We start from the raw sequence: 23,162 nt of genomic DNA, 5'->3' as shown, positions 1-23,162 counted from the left end.
CTAAAATACAACTTTAATCCAATTAGTGGCCGGCCACACTCCACACATCCAATCACACAGCGGTACTCCTATCTAGGTTTCAGCTGTACTGTCAGTTGACACTGCGCTGTCAGCTGACCATAGTCAGCTGACTATTGTTTACATCTGCGGAGGACGTACTGGGAACGCGCCCTCCGCCTATCAGAATGTGCGGCCTGAGTTCCAGCAGCTGCATCATCAGCGGGGAACAAGCGTGAGACCCGGAAGCTACGGATTCTCAGCGGAAACATTATCAACAACAGGCAGGTTCCTTATAATAATTTTTCATCTTTTCTTTTTAATACTTTGCAATTGAAAAAGTACCAAAAAGTAGGTGAAAAAGTACTGATAAAATTATTTTGAGTATTTTCTTGGCTGCTGGTGTTTTAAAAAGCATTTTATTGTCGAGGTGTGATAATATCACCTAAGGGAAAACTCGGGAGAAAAATTTAATTGCTCATGGTCTTTGTGGTTTTAATCGGTATTTCATATGTCCATATTGTAAACTTTTCATTAATAAAGGCGTACTTTTGAATAACACTTTTTTCAAGAACCTGGAAAGAAACAGTATGATTATAGTAGTTTCTACCATACTGATATTAAAGGAACACTATCAAACCAAATGTTCTAAAATGACAATGTACAAATAATGTCTAAGTAGCTGTGTAAACATTTTCCTACTTTCCATGTGAAATATCAGAGGCAAAAGCTTTGGTTTATTGTGTGTGGGATTTAGCTCTATTGGGACAAATCAGTCTCGAAAGGTGTGTCTGATCCAAAGTACAGCCAGTATTGTTTTTTTGTATATCAGACAGCAGGGTATTTTTCTTTGAAAGCAACAAAAGTATGAAAAGCTGTGGTGTCACAGACAATTACAAATGTTTATGACAAGTTACATTTTCTCTGCTCTCTGCAGACAGTTCAGTCAGACACAGGCAGCTGCTGAGAGCTTTCTCACTCATACAGGGTTAACAGATGCACTGTGAGGGAATTCCCACTCCCCTCATGGTTCACTCTGCCAGATTTGAGTTTAGAGTGGAAGGAATTTGATACAGTAAACAAAAGAGATAAGCAAGTCAAATGTATACATCATTATTTATCAGCACTTCAGGAACTCTCTCAATCCTTTAAAGGAATACTATCAATACCCAAGTGTTCTAAAATGACAATGTACAAATAATGGCTAAGTAGCTGCGTAAACATTTTCCTACTTTTCATGTTAAATATCAGAGGCAAAAGCTGTAATTTATTGAGGGTAGGATTTAGCTATATTGGTACAAATCAATTGCAGAAGGGGTGTCTGCTTCAATGCACAGCCAGAGTTGCATATCAGACTACAGAAAGCAAATATCAAACATATCAAACTCTGAAAGCAAAAATAGTATGAAAAGCTGTGCAATTAGTTACATTTCCTCTGCTCTCTTCAGACACTTCAGTCAGAAACACAGGACACAGAAGCTGCAGCTGTTGGGAGCTCTCTCTCTCTGTCACACAAAGAGTTACACATAGAGTTAACTGATCAAGCGTGAGGGGAATTTCCCCTCCCCTCATGGCTCAGTCTGCCGTCAGTTTTGGCGTCGGTAAAGTTTCAAAGTATTTTGATAACAGTAAACAAAGAGGTTGCTACTAAAATGTATACACCAGTACTTAGCAGCACTTCCCATACAATTCCTGTGTCAATTGAAAAAAATATGTGAATTGATAGTATTCCTTTAATCAATAGAGTTCCTTTAAATATGTCAACTTAATGTACAATATAAGGCCTACATTAAAAAACTTGACCTTTGTTGGCTTTGTAATATAATTTGGATGTGGGCAAAGCAACACTTCTTCTGTTATGGTGCCCAATACAATAAAAACGTTAGATTTTCCTGTTTATTCGATCTAAATGAACAAATCGAATGAAAGTCAAAAATATTTTTTTTCGATCAAGAAATTCGAACGATTATCCCATTTTTTTTTAGAAAAAACTGATCGGACATATTGGAAAAATCTTTATATTTGATCTACCTGAATAATCAAACTAAATTATTTAATCGAAAAAAAAAAATTGTACCATGTATGGGCACCTTTGTAATATTTCAAATCAATATTTATTTTATATATTTCATTTTGACATATCCCTGGATTTGCTGGATCCTTATATGCGCCTTTATGTGCGTCCTTGTTACATTTAACCTGGAGAAAGACAGTTGTCAAGCATTTGCTTCACACACTAATCTTAAGCAGAAGTTAAGGTATGATTTTTTTTACAAAAACAGCATATAAGGTTTTTCTGCAAATTGTATGAATCCGGTGCACTGGTCCTTTAATAAATGAGTTCACCCAATACATGGTGAAGGCTGGTCAATATAAGGTTTTTCTCTGGCACAGATATCTGTTTACAGTTCAGTCCAACAGCTTTGATAACAGGAAATCCATATTGGTTTTTTGAACTGAGGGCATTTCATACATTTGTGAAGAGACCAAACTGTGCCACTTTGCAGTATTGACATTTAACTTTGCTAGTTGTGTTTTAATTCTTTCCTGGAAGATCCTTTTCAGGAATTGTTTTTTTTGTAGAGAATAAAGGAAATACCCCATGAGGAAGGGAGTATCCCTCATGAGGTAATGGACTAGTCATGGGGAACTCTTTTCACAAGCACATACTAAATGACAGTTGCTCAGTCCAACTGCCGCTGTGTGTAAGGGACTATAGAGACCGACCAGCATTTCGTAAAGATCCTTTCTAGGGAATACTTTTCTAAGGAATAAGGTCTGGTTCACACATAAATCTGCACATTTCCGGTCCAGTATCGGCCTGGCACCTCAGTTATGCATCAGTTTTGCATCCATTTTCTATCAGTATTACCTGACTGGACTAGAAATGTACACCTTTTATGTGTAAACAAACTCATAGAAACATATACAAAACTGGAAATGTACAAATTTATGTGTGGACAAAGTCATAGAACAGGACAGTGTTTTATGGTTGAACCAAGCCTAAAGTGAATAATAAGAATCCTTATACCACATCACGAGATGGAATAGTTGCTAAACACTAAGATTTGTCAGATTTTTACTGACAGTGACAGCCACATAGGAAAAAATAATAATTTCTAGTGAATGCTACTCTGAGAGAAATGTATATTATTCATGTATGTTTTACCTCTATTTCAAGTTCTACATTTTTTCATGACGGTGGTCCTTAAGACACTGATCAGGGTCCCATTTGTAAGACATTGTAAGCACACATAAGTACACTTTAATATGGCATTTTTGATAAAAGACCTTCACTCTGAGACTTTGTAATTTTTTGTTTCAATTATTTACATTAACATGGAGTCTCACAATATTCCATCACTAATAATCAGCAAAATATTCAGTCACTGTTATTACTAATTTTAGGCTTGGTGTCTTATATATACATGATATAAAATCAAGCCCTTAGTGTTTACGTTAAATGTCATGATGCATGGCCATGTTACTATGATAAGAATCATTAATTAAACAGATGTCCCTAGAAATGTCCCGCATGCTTTGACTCACAAATGCCTTAGTTAATGCCTGTAAATTGTTGCATTGGGCTTGGTTTAGAAGGTTTTCTCCAGAGCTCCGAGTAAGATTATCAAAAGTGATTCAGCAAAGCTGGGCCATAGTTTTCTAAAAGAGTCCTCACCTTATCTGGACATAGAAAATCGTAGTTGGAGTTTGCTGAAAAGTGAATTAGCATTTGTGTTGTTGGCCTTCGTTACAGGAGCCTCAAGTGAGCTTTTTTTTCCCTTTTAATTAAACCCAGACCAACCTGTATTTAACTTTTGTCTTCTTTTTAGCCCACCCCCTTTTTTTTACTTTACTTCACCCCTAATCTCCACCTTCACTCTATTCAACTCAGTTTCACTTTTTTCTTTTTCTTGATAAGAATACATTGGGTCAGCAGGGCTACTACAAAACAAGAGGTAATTAAGGGGTGAATAAACCCTTTTTAATCCAGTGAATTCACTGGATCACATCCTTCTTTGTAGAACCCCCCCCCCACACACACACACACACACACACACACACACAGTTTTAACAGGGATGCCTCTTCTTGACTACATGGGAATGAGGGGGCGGAACCCAGGAAGCCAGAAAGCAAATCCATGCTGCCCGATGGAATAAGGCCAGGTGAGGCTATGCTGACACCCTATGTTTGAGGTTAAAAAGAAGTGCCGCTGATACGCAAAACAGCTGCCAGGCAGGGTTGGACTGGGCCACAGTAGTACAGTTTTTTCCCTCGGTGGGCCCTGCCTCCAGGTCTCTGGTGGCCCCCCCCTCCTTGTCTGACAGAGCTCCAATTGCTGCCTACACCACAAAAAGTCTCTTCTCAGTGCTGTAATCACTCATGCTGAGAGCAGTGGCGTAGCTAAGGAGCTGTAGGCCTTGATGCAAACTTTACAATGGGGCCCCCCAAGCACTCTATACATAACAATTGATACGACGCACCACAACCTGCCAATGGCAACTACAGTGTCAGAGGTGCAAGAAAGGGATGGGAAATAGCTTGTTAATGATTACCACTGTTCAAAGTATCTATAGAAGTGATTATTATGAGCACAGGACCAATAGAAAGGCAATACTGTAGTTGAGGGAGGGCCCTTCGGGGCCCCTTTGGCCCAAGGGGCCCGATGCGGTTGCAACCTCTGCGGTCGCAACCTCTGCAAAGTAGGACATTACTTTATATTGAAGGAGGGGACTCTATGCAAAGTTTTGCTGGGCAGCAGTGTCTCTGAATTACAATGCTAAGATCATGTACATTTGTCCCTGTCCATAATACATCATGACCACGCCCACCTTCTGGTGCATGGTCACGCTCTTTTTTCACTGCAATCATGGGATGTGTGGGCCCCAGGTTGAAATCTCTTTGGTGGGCCCCCAGTGTCCCAGTCCGACCCTGCTGCCAGGCATGTCCCATCTAGCACCTACCATCTTTACGCTGCAATTGTATGTCTTCACTTGGAAATTGTAGATCCATTGGAGTATCGCATTACTGTAACTCAGAGATATTAGACCAATCAAACAGTGCAACATTTTTCAGTGGAAATCAGATTTCGGCAATAATTTTAGAAATTTTAAACCAATCACAAGACTCAAATATTACCAAGTCTTGTGATTGGTTTAAATTAAAACTTCTGTGGTTTTCCAATTTCTGCCATAAAGGTTTACATTCTCCAATTGGTCGAATACTACAGAGTATTTCCAAGTCTGACTATGTTACGGATTCTGTAAAAAAAACAAAAGGTTCATACCGTATATATGCCCTTTAGGGCAACAGTTTTGGAAAAGAGTGCTATATTGACATGCAGTTTATCTACAGGTGGCAAATGAGTGTTATTTTAAGGAGGCGAAGAGGAGTGACAGGCAGCGAATCGGTGAGTAACATCCTGCAGTGCAGGATACAAGAGGACAATGGTGCCTGTTTACTTCTTTTTGTTTCATTATCCTCTCCATCAAATTACTACATGAAATTGTGATGAAGCTGTACATATGCTAGATTACCAGCTTGATTGCCTTAAAATGTTCATCTCAGGCAAGTATTTTTCTAGCATTTTAAGACTACATTTTGTAAAGGCACTGGTACTGCAGACATGTGAAAACATTAATGGGAATTCGCAGGGAAACATACAGCAATAGACACCAGAGGTGACAAAGACCAGCCTGACAGCTGTATCACGGCTCTCCCCACTTCCACAGAGGCTAATGAGTTACTTATCATTGGCCTCTGACAAAGAGGAGAGAACTGTGAAATGGCTGTCAGGATGGTGTTTTGTCACCTCTACTGTCTATTGCTGTATGTCTCACTGAGGAATCCCATGAAAGTTTTGACATTTCTACAGTACTGGTGCCCGTCTCTATACTTCTGGAATTAGTGAACACAGTCCACACTTCATGGTCCACAATGTATTATAATTACTGCTCCACTGAGGGAGAGCAGGGATGACAGGCGGCGAATGAGCAAGCAGCTCCCTGCAACATGGGGAAGATAAAAGGACAACAATGCTCTTATGCTGCTTGTTGTTTAGTGCTTTTAACAGCTGATTATTAAACAAAGTTTAATAATCTAGCTACAAGTGTGAGACTCATAGCTGAGACAGCCCCAAAATAATGGTCTCGGGCAATGATTTTGTAGACTGTGTACAAGGCTTATGACCACATTTTGGTGGGAGACATATGGAAAAAAAATATGAATTACATTTGTGAAATGAAGGGTAATATCTGATTCTCAAGCGGGTTTCCTACTAAGTATGTTTTGGTTGCGGTGCAATCAGACGATCGCATCACACCGCAATGCTTAAAATAGGCTTTGGAGAATACCAGGACAATGCAGGGTAATCTCACTTCTGGCAGCAAGCCAAACTATAAGTGAGGCTCCCTAGTGCTTACTTCCTGTGGCCAAAATACGAATAGCACGGACGTGTATTGAAAAAATATGCTTCCGCGCATGCGCACCACAACACAAAACATTTCCATAATATCTGCATTGCCATTGACTTAGAAGCCTTCCAGTCAATGCTTCCGGTGCATCGCATTGCACTGTGACAGGTATGGCATGTCCCATAGACTTTAATTGCATTAGCGTTACCCTGTGGTAAAAAACGTAATGAATACGTAATGAAAATGCTCTAGTGTGAAAGGGGCCTCAGTCTTTACTATTATTTTATACATTTGCTTTTACTTTAAATCAGTAAGTTTGTTAAACCCTTTTTTAAAAGCCACCCAACAGAAAATACCATAATATGGGCAAATATAATGAAACAGAATTATTTCCACGGCAGATGTCCCACACGACTGTGCACTGAGATTATATAATGACCTATACAATCAAGAATAGAAGAGCTTCAAAAAGATTACATTAATAAAATGCTCTTTGCCATTAAAGGGAATTCTTTGTATAACCTCTATGACGGCATATACTGAGGTTTAAACAAGAAAGAAAAACTTGAAGTAGCTCAGCTGGTGAGGCATCTGAGCTTTAGCTCCAAGGCCTGAGGCCTTCCTACTTCTAGATTCCAATTTTGTTACAACTTCAGAGTAACAACTGAAACAAGTGATTGGCCCCATCTAGCTTCAGGGTTTTATACTGTAGTTCCAGAGTTTGCCTCATGCTAGTGCTTTAATTAAGCTGTAAAGGGAAAAAACTTAACATATACACTGTATATCATCTGACAATATGGCATTGACAAAAGCCTCTGACTTTGGAGGACTATTTCTTTGCCTAAGGTCAGTGAAACCAGGACACATTTCTTATTTGAGTGTAATATCTCTCTGGCCTTCTAACGTTTATCAAGTAGTAATGTGACTTTTCCTACTGATGCTATGTGATACTTCTCCAACACATGTACAGAGAAAAGCTTTTTTGTTGCTAAATTTTGACAATACGTTTTTTATCTTATAATGTTGAGTTTCGCTAATTTTTACCTTTTCATTCACATTTTGCTTTCTTATTCATTTCTAGATGAGCGAAATGCCCCCTCAGTGCAGCATGTGTTTTTCCCCATAAACTGCTTTATTTTTGGATTAGTTATTGACTATCTCAACTTATCATGATGGGCCATACTTTGGTGAAAGGGGACACTGGTGGAAGAAAACTAGAAACTAAAGAAAATCCACTTTGTAACAGAAACAAGGTAATAAGTTGGTGACTGAAGCCATGAGATTAAGAGACCGTTGTTACTTGGGAGCAAAGCTATGGCAAATTTGGTGAAGATGTTAAAGGATAGCGATGTCACGTTACCAACAAAGATCACGATAGTTAAAGCTATGGTCATTCCAGTAGTAACATATGCCTGTGAAAGTTGGACTACAAATAAGGTCATGCATAGAAAAATTCTTGGGAGAAATACTTGATGCTAGGAAAAACTGAGGACAAAGAAGAAGAGGGTGTTAGAGGCTAAGATGGATAGACAGTATGTGTGAAGCTATGAACAAACCTATGCAACAGCTGCAAAAATCAATGATTGACAGAAAATCTGGCATGCAAAAGTTCATATAGTAAAGAAGAGTTGGAGTTGACTAAACGAATGAGGAGCAGGAATGAACTGGTAATTCTGTAAGATACCCTCAGTATCAGCATTACATATCATGAAAACAGGGGGGAAGCCAATAGCAAGTCTTTTTAGGAAGAGGTAGTACCAAGAATTGAGTCTTTGACAATTAGACAGTATGTATAAGTAAAAAATACATAATAGCACAATGTAAAAAAATAGGAAAGAGACAATTAACTTTACCCATCATTCATTGTAAAATCAAACTGAAACATACCTTCCAAAATACATCACTAATGATGAACACTGTACCAATGTAGAGTATATACAGGATCTTCTCAAAAAATTTGCATATTGTGATAAAGTTCATTATTTTCTGTAATGTACTGATAAACATTAGACTTTCATATATTTTAGATTCAAATACACACAACTGAAGTAGTTCAAGCCTTTATTGTTTTAATATTGATGATTTTGGCATATAGCTCATGAAAACCCAAATTTCCTACCTCAAAAAATTAGCATATTTCATCCGACCAATAAAAGAAAAGTGTTTTTAAAACAAAAAAAGTCAACCTTCAAATAATTATGTTCAGTTATGCACTCAATACTTGGTCGGGAATCCTTTTGCAGAAATGACTGCTTCAATGCGGCGTGGCATGGAGGCAATCAGCCTGTGGCACTGCTCAGGTGTTATGGAGGCCCAGGATGCTTCGATAGTGGCCTTAAGCTCATCCAGAGTGTTGGGTCTTGCATCTCTCATCTTTCTCTTCACAATATCCCACAGATTCTCTATGGGGTTCAGGTCAGGAGAGTTGGCAGGCCAATTGAGCACAGTAATACCCTGGTCAGTAAACCATTTACCAGTGGTTTTGGCACTGTGAGCAGGTGCCAGGTCGTGCTGAAAAATCAAATCTTCATCTCCATAAAGCTTTTCAGCAGATGGAAGCATGAACCCACTTTTGAACCAGAAACAGCGGCAGAAGCGCCTGACCTGGGCTACAGAGAAGCAGCACTGGACTGTTGCTCAGTGGTCCAAAGTACTTTTTTCGGATGAAAGCAACTTTTACATGTCATTCGGAAATCAAGGTGCCAGAGTCTGGAGGAATACTGGGGAGAGGCAAATGCCAAAATACCTGAAGTCCAGTGTCAAGTACCCACAGTCAGTGATGGTCTGGGGTGCCATGTCTGCTGCTGGTGTTGGTCCGCTGTGTTTTATCAAGGGCAGGGTCAATGCAGCTAGCCATCAGGAGATTTTGGAGCACTTCATGCTTCCATCTGCTGAAAAGCTTTATGGAGATGAAGATTTGATTTTTCAGCACGACCTGGCACCTGCTCACAGTGCCAAAACTACTGGTAAATGGTTTACTGATTATGGTATTACTGTGCTCAATTGGCCTGCCAACTCTCCTAACCTGAACCCCATAGAGAATCTGTGGGATATTGTGAAGAGAAAATTGAGAGACGCAAGACCCAACACTCTGGATGAGCTTAAGGCCGCTATCGAAGCATCCTGGGCCTCCATAACACCTGAGCAGTGCCACAGGCTGATTGCCTCCATGCCACGCCACATTGAAGCAGTCATTTCTGCAAAAGGATTCCCGACCAAGTATTGTGTGCATAACTGAACATAATTATTTGAAGGTTGATTTTTTTTGTTTTAAAAACACTTTTCTTTTATCAGTCGGATGAAATATGCTAATTTTTTGAGATAGGAAATTTGGGTTTTCATGATCTGTATGCCAAAATCATCAATATTAAAACAATAAAAGGCTTGAACTACTTCAGTTGTGTGTATTTAAATCTAAAATATATGAAAGTCTAATGTTTATCAGTACATTACAGAAAATAATGAACTTTATCACAATATGCACATTTTTTGAGAAGATCCTGTACATATTCACATAAAGAGGTCACGCTGTTGGTTCTCATAGGGGTAGCATAACTATATCACAATAGATAGATAATTGCTCAACTGTTTTTAGGGACCTAGCAGAAAGAAATGTAGTAAGTAATGAACTATTACCCATAACTATCTTGGTTTTTAGAAATGCTGGATGCAACTAAAAGTGAAACTCAATGTGTTTTGTGGACAAAGTTCACTTCCTCGGGAGCAGTGGTGTACTTTGGGTATTTGGCACCCGGTGCTGATTATCCACAGACCCCCCCCCCCCCAATCAGGAAGACGACAATGGGCGCGCCAAAAAATGGGGCTACGTTGTGCAGCCGCGCCGAAAAATGGGTGTGGTCATGGACCAAAATATGGGTGTAGTCACAGGTGGAGACAAATTTACATGAACTTAGCAATGGTGGGACATTAGATTAGGACAGTGGTGGTGAACCTTTTGGAGGCCGAGTGCCCAAACTGCATCCCAAAAGTCACTTATCTATTGCAAAGTGCCAACAGCAATTTAAACTAAATACAAACATTTTAACTCATACATGAACATTATGGAAAATCCAAGTTGAAAATAAACTGTGAAGATAAACAACTCATCCATCCTACTCCTGAAAAAAATGTATTTTTTTTAGAACCCCCCCCCCCCCCCCACTTTTAATTTTCTGTTTTAAAAAGCTAAAAAAAAGTAGGTTTAATGCTATTGTCTCATATGATGATGATTCAGCTTTTCCCATAGTCTCGCAGTTAGCAATCATGAGGCCCCCAACAAGACAAATTCAGCAATCATAAGGCCCCCAACAAGACAAATTCAGCAATCATGAGGCCCCCCAAAAACACAAATTCAGCAATCTTGAGGCACCCAACAAATCATGAGACCCCCAACAAGACAAATTCAGCAATCATGAGGCCACCAACAAGACAAATTCAGCAATCTTGAGGCCCCCAACAAATCATTAAGGCCCCAACAAGACAAATTCAGCAATCATGGGCCCCCAACAAGAAAAATTCAGCAGTCATGAGGCACATAAATAGACAACATTTCACATAAATGGGCAGAATGCCCCCTTAATATGGTAGACACCTCTCACCTGGCTTCTGAATTCTCCTCTACTGGCTGCTGTGTCTGGCTGGCAATACTGGTTTTGGCTGGATTGGGGATGATGTGTGGGCTGAAAGGCCTGGCAGTCATGCTGTGGCCTGGCTGGCGGTGATGCTGTGGCCTGACTGGCGGTGATGCTGTGGCGTGGCAGGGCTGGCGGTGATGTTGTGGCTGGGTTGGCTGGCGGTGATGCTGGGCTGTGCTTGGCTGGTTGACTGGAAGTGATGCTGTGGCCTTTTTGCCAGTGATTCTAGGCTGGCTGGCTGGTGGTGATGTTGGGCTGGCTGGCCTGGATAGTTTAGGTAGTGAGAGGTGCCCCTAGTTTAGGTAGCGCCACGAGCCCCCCAGTTTAGGTAGCGCCAGGAGCCCTCCAGTTTAGGTAGTGACAGAAGCTCCCCAGTTTAGGTAGTTACAGGAGCCCCCCAGTTCAGTTAGTGACTGGTGACCCCCAGTGTATGTAGTGACAGATGCCCCCCAGTTCAGGTAGTGACAGGGACTCCCCTGTGTATGTAGTGACAGGGACCCCCCTGTGTATGTAGTGACAGGAGCCCCCCAGGTTAGTTAGTGTCAGGGACCCCCATTTTGGGTAGTGACAGGTGCCCCCCAGTTTAGGTAGTGACAGGGACCCCCAGTTTAGGTATGACAGGGACCCCCAATTTAGATAGACAGGAGCTCCCCAGGTTAGGTAGTGACAGGGACCCCCAGTTTAGGTAGTGTCAGTATAGCTGCCCCCAGTGTAGGTAGTATAGTGGTCCCCAGTATAGCTAATATAGTGGCCCCCAGTATAGTCAGTATAGTGGCCCCCAGTATTTCTGCCCCCAGTGTAGGTAGTATAGTGGTCCCCAGAATAGTGGCCCAGGAGGGGTGGGCAGCGCTAGAAGTAGGGACAGTGGCGGGGAGGGGGGAAATATCCCCCCTCCCTCACCTGGGTCCCCTCCTTCAGCACTCTCTACCTCCAAAATGTGGCAAACAGGCAGGGCAAGCGGGCAGGAGGAGAACAACTCACCTCACTTCTGCATTTCAGTCGCTGGAATGCTGCGTCGCCGTCACGTACCACATCTCCGCCTTCAATGACGTCACTGTGCTTCCGCTCATAAGGAAGCACAGTGGGCAGCATTGAAGATGAAGAAGTGGCACGTAACCGCGACGCAGCGTTCCAGCAGCTGGAACGCAGAAGTGAGGTGAGTTGTTCTCCTCCTGCCCGCCCGCCCTGCCTGTTTGTTTGGAGGTAGAGAGCGCTGAAGGAGGCGACCCAGGTGAGGGAGGAGGGGGGATATTTTCCCCCTCCCCGCTGCCCCTCCTTATAGCGCTGCTCTACCTCCTGCTCTGTCTACCACAGGGGTAGTGGGGACACCCCCCTGTCAAGCACCGGGTGCGCCACGCCCCCCTGCGCCCAATGGTAGGAACGCCACTGCTTGGGAGCAAAAGTTGAACAATGATGAAGGTGATATGAATTGTAAGTTGCTGCTTTTGAATAAAGCATAAGATTGGCTATGTAAAGACAGTCAATAATCATGTAATATACTGTATCTAAGAATCCAAGGGAGTTAAACCCCAGTGACCAGCTATAGAATACAAGCCACAAATTGTAGTTGGGTCTAAAACTAGAGATAGTCATTCTAATACACACGGAATAGGATATAAGCCAAATGATCAACTGCATGTGGTATACCCCGATTACACTTGGATACTTTTTCTCATGCCTACTTAGGAAAATCTCAGATATGGTGTAATTGAGGACCGCTGTAATGAGGGAGCGGGTAGGATTCTCATGGTAATTCTTTACACATTAATCTTCACTTTGCTATTTGGGACAATAGCTATTTTTAAATGACATGCTAATAGCAACATGACTAATGTATTTTGCATTGTGCAGTTTGGTAAAGAGGACAACCACCCACCTTTTTGAACAAGCTGTTATCACTGAATATAATTGATGGTCCTAGCAAGCCAGATTTATTAATCCCGTAGACTATGGTTTTACATGTTTATGTACATTCAGGACATCAGTTGCCAGCACTGACTTTCGGCTCTAGCTATCCTGCTTTGAGGGTCAAAGCAGTATATTCAGAGAGTTTAATTGTTCTTCTCATATTTGTGAGTTTCCCTAAAAACACACTGGCATGTTAGCAGGATCCAACCCCCCCCCCCCCCCACCCTCTCCCCATTCCCCTCTTCCCAATTTTTTGTAGCGAGTGTTATGTTAGAATCAACTATTGTCACCTCCCTTTATGGTCTAAGCATCACAGTGTTTCCACTATAGAGCTCCCCATGGTAGTACTCTTGTCCCCATTATAGTGCCTCCATTATAGAGCTGCCCTTGTAGTGCGCCTATTATAATGCTACCACATCATACTGCACCATTTATGTGCCCTCCTCCCCATACCCCTCCCCTCCCCACCCCGCCCACACACACACAGCATAATTACCTACAGTACTTGGCTGCTCTGAATCCTTTCATCTGCTGCGCTCACTTTCAAGACTTCTCAGTTCTCTTTCTCAACCTTCCCTTGCATTGGCAGTTGCCCTTCCCCCACTCCCAAGCCTTCCCAGTTCATGGTTGTGAGAAGGGTTCATGGCTTTTTGTTTTTACACACTGAGCTGGGACAAGTTGATAAAACTCTGCTGAGCTGGTGCTACTGTGCTGGCCACAAATAGTTGGGGGGGGGGGGGGGGTGAGTTGGGAAGGGCCAAAGGGTCATCTCTGTGCTTTAATAGGTAACAATTTTTACCTATTTGCTCCCTTCAAACTCCTCCCATGTACTTCACGTAGAGAGTGGAAGCATTTGGACAGCAACCAGAGATCTGACCTGTTCAATAAATCGGTCATCTCAATAGAAAAAGGAACTACAGCAACCAACCAATATATATGTATTGCAGAAAGTACAGGCATACAGTGCACAAAACTCAGTACATTGCTCATCAGTGTTGATTGCGAATTTTCACTAAAGTCATTTTCGCCTCAAAAATGCTATTTTCCATTTCGAGAAAATATTCACGAAAATACATTGTATTTTTGCAAAATGGTCAAAGGAAACAAATTTGTGAAAATTTGTAAGAAAAAAATAAAAATGTAAAATTGTTATTTCAACTGCGAAAATGGGTGAAAATGTGCCCAAAGAGTGAAAGCATTTATTTTTTAGCATGCAAATTCACCAAAAAATGTGAAGAATCACTTACTTATTGCAAAATGATTTTTGATGGCCTTTTCGCTCAGAAGTCGAATTTAACATTATTTTCGCAAAAATTAATGCGAAAATAATATAGGCATTTTTGTACATCACTGTAGCTCATGTGCTTGAAAAAAAAGAAAGGCTCTGCCTAATTGAGTGGCCTTCCAGCTGACCGGAACAGCACTGATAATGCCAGCCCTGCACTCTGTATTCAGTAATGATCCCAGGAAAGGAGAGGAAGAATAATGTGCTCCATAATACAGAAAGCAACACAAAGCAGACACAAGTAAAATGTGCGCTTAGAGTCTTAAGCTTTAAGGTGACATTTTAACTTTAAATGAGCAAGTCTCAGGCTTTTATGTCTAACCTCCCACAAGACACCCGTGCGTCTGTGTTTGCTATACCTGCATACATTCCCTTTCATTAACAGCCACATTACTGCACAGGACAGACAGCTAGTGCATTAAATGAGGCAGCCTATACAATAAGGGATCTCACGCTTATAATGACAGCATTTTATTATTCTACTGTACGTTAATAATAACCCAGCGGAACCTTGAAAGAAGAGTATCACCTTCACAGCGTAGATTAATTTTTTCTCCTTCACTTGGGGAGAAATGAGATTGGGTCTTAGTGTGGAATGTTGAGATTCTGAGCACATTGATACAGCAGTGTTCAGTAGCTCACCTTTAGCCCTGGGGAAACTATACTCTCCTGTGGATGACTGTAGAATCCAATCTTTCTTATTAAATTTCCCTCATGGAACCAGTAATAGATGTGAGTGAAAAACCTCTTATCCAACTTGGTCTAGTTCCTTTTTTTTTTTTTTTCCTTCTAATCCACAATAGGAAAGGGAACTGAAATTCTATATTAAAGGTTGTTATTACCTACATCGACCCTTGATGCTATCTCATCTCATTTATATCTGCCGCATTCGCGGTTTACATGTAAATCCACCCGCAAAGAGCAGGTATCCCGATTGATAAATTAATCTAAAATAGTAGTTTCATTCTACTCTTGGGGGACCACTGGCTAGGCTAGTTTAGTAATGACCAATCCACTTAATTTACGCTTCAATGCTGTAATTATGTGTAATGTACAAAGCAGGCGTTATTAGGTGCTATCTGTGATCACTGCTAACTACTGCTTTGAATTATACCTGCCTTCATCCTGTCATCTCAGCTTGACACTTCCCAAAGTATCGTTTTATTTTAAAGTCCCTTATTTCTTCTTCTTAGTAGCAGTAAATAAGAGTGTGGTAATTGGCATGAAAGATACGGCTCCCATACACGGACAGTGGGGATCCCAGTAATTTATGGCATGCTTTGAAAGCAGTATGTAACTTATCTACATTTCACACTTTATACTTTTTACCACTCTCAGCAGATACATTTTCCTGAACATACTTGAATTGACTTACTAGAAATACAGTGACTGTGTCCATGCAGAAATGTGCACCCTCTCTATCTGCATATGTAAACCTACTGAAAAAATACTAATCATCTAAGTGAGAAGGATACATTTGATATTTGCCAAAACCATACACCATGGAGGCATGACAAGCAGTCGCTTAATCATCGCCCCCACCGTTACTGCAAGGGGCTGGGGGAACATGGAGCTAGGGAAGAGGCCCTGGGAGGCAGTCCTGTACATTACTATATCATAAAAAGGAGAGAGAAGAAAGCGTCTCTGTGGTGCAATACCTTTAATTCAGTTTGCAAATTGCAAAAGAAATGCACGTACAACCGCATAAATTTGCAAGCATATCTCACATGCTCAATGTTCCATTCCATGGCCAGTGGGGGGCATCAACAAGGGTCCATAGTAGGTCTGGAGTCCAGGCAAGCTCCATGTGCCGGGTTATAATGACAATGCATTTCGACACGCCAGTGTGTCTTTGTCAAGTTAGGAACATTGAGCATGCGATATATGCTTGCAAATGTATGCGATCTTGTACGTCCATTTCTTTTGCAATTTGCAAACTGAATTAAAGGTATTGCACCATAGAGGCGCTCTCTTCTCTCTCCTTTTTCTGATACAGACACTTGTCAAATCCCACCGCTGAGAGAGCTGCCCTGGATGCTACCTTTCCTCCTTTCATTGTCTGACACTGGCATTGGAGAACTGAATTACTTTGGACATAATATCCTTTATTTCTGGTTGTAACACGCAGCGCACATACATTTGTCTATTCTGTACATTATTATGCAGAACAGTCTGCACAGCATGCAGGAACTGAAGCTGCATGGTGATTGGCTAGCTGAACACAATGCAGGCACTTGAAAACTAACCAGGAAGTGAGTGGAGGAGACCCATGCACCAATGGGAGCAGGTAATGTATAATAACGCTTCTGCTGCTCTTACTGCTTTGCATAGTGATGCACTAGACCAGGCCCCCTAGATCCCAACTAACAGATCTTTGTGGGATGGGTGGTCGGGGGGCGGTCCAGCATAGGTATGCCCCTGAGGACGAGCCTACATGGGCAACACCCAGATTGGCAATTAAGGCTAGAAAAAACCTTTGACACGCAACCAACAAAGTTTATACGCATGTTTAGAGCATCAACATTTGTGTCCACTGTCCAAAACAATCCACGCTGATGATCTGGCAGGAGTAACCATTGATGCCTTACATTGCTGAATTTAGTTTCAGAAGAAATTGGATTGTACAATCAATCCAGAGCTGGATTACACAGTACTAAAGCAGGGCAGCTGCCTATGGCCTGACATCCTTAGAGGCCAGGTAGAGAGCAAGGGAAGCCAATATTGCTACCTTGCCTAATTTTTCCTTCTGTCTTTGTATAAAGTGTATTAGTGCTATTAGTTTGTACAGTTCAAGGAAGTACAAAACAGTCAAGCTGCCGATGCGGCTGCTTCACATTCTATGGAAACATACTATTGATGGTGTTAAGAATACAAGAATATTTGATCATAGACAAAAATCAATCTACATGGTACTACCTTTAGGCTTTCATAAGACTGCAATCAAGACTTCAGCTATGAGCAACCCCTATCATCGCAGCCAGCTAACAAATCAAAGCATCAAAAAGTGACCAAAGATCCTCCAGATGTGGTGCAAGTGCAAAGCCTATCCATAGAACACCTGGACCAGTTCACAACACCCTAAACAATTGATTTAGAAAAAAAACTTATTCAGCTAAGAGGAAGGGCATTTTGCAAAGACGTTTTTGGCTAGTGCCAGTTCAGTTCCTCTGACAAATACATCAAAGAGACCGGGGGGGGGGGGGGGGGGGGGATTCAATTCACAAAGATTTTCTGTTGAATTATCTTACTTTACTTATTAACTTACAATTTATCTTTACATGGACGTTGGCAGCTGTCCATCTGAACAGACCATACCTTCTTGCTTCTCATTACTCCTGGCACAGCCACAGCACAGCAGTACTAAGTGTCAGGCAGCTGCTTCAAAGCATAACACACACACAAAAAGAAAAAAGGTAATCAAATATAGTTCCTCTCTTAATCCATAAACGCCATATATTTTAAAATTTAGTTCCGTGAGAGCCATACAATATGTTTCAAACTGGGACAGCGCGCATTCACAGCCGAGGGCTCACGTCCCTGTTGCCATGGTGATTTGTACGCAGTTGATCCTCCGGGCAGCGGACGGGTCAGACACATCTACAGCTTCTCTTGGGTTTCAACAACGTCAGCAGTTTTCCAGAGAGCCAGACAGGAGAAATACCGACTAACAGCTTGTACAATTAGCTAGCTGACTTGGGGGTTAAAGCGGTATAAAACCCTGACATACTATTGAATAAAAACATGTTTTTCTACTTTTTATATGCCATATGGTTATCATATTTGCTTTTGTGCATAAGTATTATTATTCAGCGTACGTTAAAAAAGGGTGCCGGGAAAAAAGGGCGCAGGGTTTTAAACGATAAGCATGAATAACGTTTACAAAAATGTGGGCTATATTTCGTTTAAAATTAATGTTTTATAAAGTTCTAAATCATTAAATAATGTGTATGAAATTGGCAATTGTAAAAACGTTAATCTTCCCTGTTTAAAAAGTGAAATTTATAATAATGTTTTATAAAACATTAATAAGAATGTTACTAAAGCTATACCTAGCCCTACTCTCACACAGAACCCTCCCTGTACCTACCCCTAACCCCTAGACCCCCCTGGTGGTGCCTAAACCTAACCACCCCCCTGGAGGTGCCTAACTCTAAAACTCCCCTGGTGGTGCCTAACCCTAAAACACCCCCTGGTGGTGCCTACCCCTAAAACCCCCCTGGTGGTGCCTAACCCTAAAACCCCCCTGGTGGTGCCTAACCCTAAGACCCCCTGGTGGTGCCTAAACCTAAGACCCCCCTGGTGGTGCCTAAACCTAAGACCCCCCTAGTGGTGCCTAACCCTAAGACCCCCCTAGTGGTGCCTAACCCTAAGACCCCTTGTGATAAGCATTAACCACTTCCCGACCGCCTAACGCACAGGGGCGGCCGGGAAGTGGAGCCCTGAAGGACCGGCTCACCCACAGAGGCGGCGGTCCTTCTAAGGGCATGGGCGGAGCGATCGCGTCATCCGTGACGCGATCCTCCGCCCGGGATCGTTACTCGGGCATTTTGTCTCCGCTCGCTGGCCACTTAGCAGAGCCGGCGAGCGGAGGAATCCGCACAATAGCCCAATCAGAGAGTATAAGGCACTTTGTTAGGTAAACAAAGTGCCTTATACGTGCTTCCTCCTCGCCTCGTGGTCTCATTGTTCCAGAGACCACCAGCGAGGAGGAAGCACTTTGTAAGTGACACTGCACATTGCTTTTTTTTGCCTACAGCCCCCCTGATCTCCCACCCCAGGCCTCATACCCCCCCTGATCACCCCAGCAGACCCCTGCCCAGCACCCTAGCACCCCTATAAAACCCCCACCCCCCCCACCTGCCACTAACTAGCGACGCTGCCCTTTAGTTTAGGTCCCTAACTGCCTCCTAGTCACCCCTGATCCCCCCCCCCACCTTTAGATCACCCCCACACCCCATCCCAGACTACCCCCTGTATACTGTATACATCTGTATACAGCTACCTTATCCCCTGATCCCCCTCTGATCCACCTCTGATCACCTGTCTATCACCTGTCCATCACCCCTCAGCACCCCCACCCATCAGAGCAGACCCTAACTTCCCCGCGGGGGTAACCGATCACCTGCCCAGGCCCTCGATTGCCCTCATACCCCCCTTCTGATTACATCCCCTGCTCTTTGTTTACATCTGTCCTCCCCAGCAATCACTAACTGATCTTTGATCAGTAACCCCCTGTGTCTGCCTCTCATCAGATCAGGACTCAGTCTGCCCCGTGCAGGCACCTGATCAACCCCCCACCCCCTCAAATCGCCCTCAGACCCCCCCCTAATCACCATCCAAGTGCATTGTATTTGACTGTGCTGCACTTGTATTCGATTGTGCTGCGCTTGTATTCGATTGGGCTGCGATTGTATTTGATTGTCCCGTGATCGGCTTCGATTGCCCCGTGATTGTTTGATTGCCTGAGACCCCACTTCCCACCACACCCAACCCCCCCTCCCCGCTACCACACCCAACCCCCCCCCCCCACCTTCCGAGTGCATCAGATTTGCTTGTGCTGTGATTGGAGTCGATTGTGCTGTAATTGTATTTGATTGTCCCGTGATCGACTTCGATTGCCCCGTGATTGTTTGATTGCCTGAGACCCCACTTTCCGCCACACCCAATCCCACCCTCCCCCATCACCTTCCGAGTGCATCAGATTTGATTGTGCTGTGATTGGATTCGATTGTGCTGTAATTGTATTTGATTGTCCCGTGATCGGCTTCGATTGCCCCGTGATTGTTTGATTGCCTGAGACCCCACTTCCCACCACACCCAACCCCACCCTCCCCCCCCACCACCTTCCGAGTGCATCAGATTTGCTTGTGCTGTGATTGGAGTCGATTGTGCTGTAATTGTATTTGATTGTCCTGTGATCGACTTCGATTGCCCCATGATTGTTTGATTGCCTGAGACCCCACTTCCCGCCACACCCAATCCCACCCTCCCCCCATCACCTTCCGAGTGCATCAGATTTGATTGTGCTGTGATTGGATTCGATTGTGCTGTAATTGTATTTGATTGTCCTGTGATCGGCTTCGATTGCCCCGTGATTGTTTGATTGCCTGAGACCCCACTTCCCACCACACCCAACCCCCCCCCCCCCCCCCCCAACACCTTCCGAGTGCATCAGATTTGCTTGTGCTGTGATTGGAGTCGATTGTGCTGTAATTGTATTTGATTGTCCCGTGATTGTTTGATTGCCTCTGAGACCCCACTTCCCACCAACCCCAATACCTCTCAAATACTCCCTTTTTGCTATGTAGGTGCTCTTTTTTTCTGGGTAGTCTCGGAGGAAAACCCCATAAATTTAGTAATCCACAATGGCAAGAAGGGGGCTTTCCGATGACGAGGTATACAGGTACATGGACCAGTCGGATGAGTTCTTTTGGGAAGAATCATCCGTCGAATCTTCCGGGTCCGAATTTGAACCTGTAGAAAGCAGTGGTCCCTTGACCGAAAGTGATGACGAGGCTATGGTCCCGGCTAGAGCCAGGCGTACCAGACCCCGTCAGCAGTTTTCCAGAGAGCCAGACAGGAGAAATACCGACTAACAGCTTGTACAATTAGCTAGCTGACTTGGGGGTTAAAGCGGTATAAAACCCTGACATACTATTGAATAAAAACATGTTTTTCTACTTTTTATATGCCATATGGTTATCATATTTGCTTTTGTGCATAAGTATTATTATTCAGCGTACGTTAAAAAAGGGTGCCGGGAAAAAAGGGCGCAGGGTTTTAAACGATAAGCATGAATAACGTTTACAAAAATGTGGGCTATATTTCGTTTAAAATTAATGTTTTATAAAGTTCTAAATCATTAAATAATGTGTATGAAATTGGCAATTGTAAAAACGTTAATCTTCCCTGTTTAAAAAGTGAAATTTATAATAATGTTTTATAAAACATTAATAAGAATGTTACTAAAGCTATACCTAGCCCTACTCTCACACAGAACCCTCCCTGTACCTACCCCTAACCCCTAGACCCCCCTGGTGGTGCCTAAACCTAACCACCCCCCTGGAGGTGCCTAACTCTAAAACTCCCCTGGTGGTGCCTAACCCTAAAACACCCCCTGGTGGTGCCTACCCCTAAAACCCCCCTGGTGGTGCCTAACCCTAAAACCCCCCTGGTGGTGCCTAACCCTAAGACCCCCTGGTGGTGCCTAAACCTAAGACCCCCCTGGTGGTGCCTAAACCTAAGACCCCCCTAGTGGTGCCTAACCCTAAGACCCCCCTAGTGGTGCCTAACCCTAAGACCCCTTGTGATAAGCATTAACCACTTCCCGACCGCCTAACGCACAGGGGCGGCCGGGAAGTGGAGCCCTGAAGGACCGGCTCACCCACAGAGGCGGCGGTCCTTCTAAGGGCATGGGCGGAGCGATCGCGTCATCCGTGACGCGATCCTCCGCCCGGGATCGTTACTCGGGCATTTTGTCTCCGCTCGCTGGCCACTTAGCAGAGCCGGCGAGCGGAGGAATCCGCACAATAGCCCAATCAGAGAGTATAAGGCACTTTGATAGGTAAACAAAGTGCCTTATACGTGCTTCCTCCTCGCCTCGTGGTCTCATTGTTCCAGAGACCACCAGCGAGGAGGAAGCACTTTGTAAGTGACACTGCACATTGCTTTTTTTTGCCTACAGCCCCCCTGATCTCCCACCCCAGGCCTCATACCCCCCCTGATCACCCCAGCAGACCCCTGCCCAGCACCCTAGCACCCCTATAAAACCCCCACCCCCCCACCTGCCACTAACTAGCGACGCTGCCCTTTAGTTTAGGTCCCTAACTGCCTCCTAGTCACCCCTGATCCCCCCCCCCACCTTTAGATCACCCCCACACCCCATCCCAGACTACCCCCTGTATACTGTATACATCTGTATACAGCTACCTTATCCCCTGATCCCCCTCTGATCCACCTCTGATCACCTGTCTATCACCTGTCCATCACCCCTCAGCACCCCCACCCATCAGAGCAGACCCTAACTTCCCCGCGGGGGTAACCGATCACCTGCCCAGGCCCTCGATTGCCCTCATACCCCCCTTCTGATTACATCCCCTGCTCTTTGTTTACATCTGTCCTCCCCAGCAATCACTAACTGATCTTTGATCAGTAACCCCCTGTGTCTGCCTCTCATCAGATCAGGACTCAGTCTGCCCCGTGCAGGCTCCTGATCAACCCCCACCCCCTCAAATCGCCCTCAGACCCCCCCCTAATCACCATCCAAGTGCATTGTATTTGACTGTGCTGCACTTGTATTCGATTGTGCTGCGCTTGTATTCGATTGGGCTGCGATTGTATTTGATTGTCCCGTGATCGGCTTCAATTGCCCCGTGATTGTTTGATTGCCTGAGACCCCACTTCCCACCACACCCAACCCCCCCTCCCCGCTACCACACCCAACCCCCCCCCCCACCTTCCGAGTGCATCAGATTTGCTTGTGCTGTGATTGGAGTCGATTGTGCTGTAATTGTATTTGATTGTCCCGTGATCGACTTCGATTGCCCCGTGATTGTTTGATTGCCTGAGACCCCACTTTCCGCCACACCCAATCCCACCCTCCCCTATCACCTTCCGAGTGCATCAGATTTGATTGTGCTGTGATTGGATTCGATTGTGCTGTAATTGTATTTGATTGTCCCGTGATCGGCTTCGATTGCCCCGTGATTGTTTGATTGCCTGAGACCCCACTTCCCACCACACCCAACCCCACCCTCCCCCCCCACCACCTTCCGAGTGCATCAGATTTGCTTGTGCTGTGATTGGAGTCGATTGTGCTGTAATTGTATTTGATTGTCCTGTGATCGACTTCGATTGCCCCGTGATTGTTTGATTGCCTGAGACCCCACTTCCCGCCACACCCAATCCCACCCTCCCCCCATCAC

General features: G+C 43.8%; 1 protein-coding gene and 1 long non-coding RNA gene across 2 annotated transcripts in view; one reads left to right on the top strand and one right to left on the bottom strand.

The window, feature by feature from the left end:
• The window catches only part of LOC137521606 (carbonic anhydrase-related protein 10-like), a 549,933-nt gene that overhangs the window by 400,484 nt on the left and 126,287 nt on the right, over positions 1 to 23,162 (bottom strand). The gene's annotated exons all lie outside the window — the stretch shown is intronic.
• The window catches only part of LOC137521608 (uncharacterized), a 34,929-nt gene continuing 17,118 nt past the window's right edge, over positions 5,352 to 23,162 (top strand). The window contains exons 1-2 of the long non-coding RNA XR_011022167.1: positions 5,352 to 5,408; positions 7,493 to 7,664. This is a non-coding gene — a long non-coding RNA (uncharacterized lncRNA). The remainder of the gene's footprint in view (positions 5,409 to 7,492; positions 7,665 to 23,162) is intronic.

This window comes from Hyperolius riggenbachi, chromosome 6 (genome assembly GCF_040937935.1).
Source record: "Hyperolius riggenbachi isolate aHypRig1 chromosome 6, aHypRig1.pri, whole genome shotgun sequence".
Classification (NCBI taxonomy): domain Eukaryota; kingdom Metazoa; phylum Chordata; class Amphibia; order Anura; family Hyperoliidae; genus Hyperolius; species Hyperolius riggenbachi.
The sequence above is the reverse complement of the archived record's forward strand: the minus strand, read 5'-3'. Positions and strand labels throughout refer to the sequence as shown.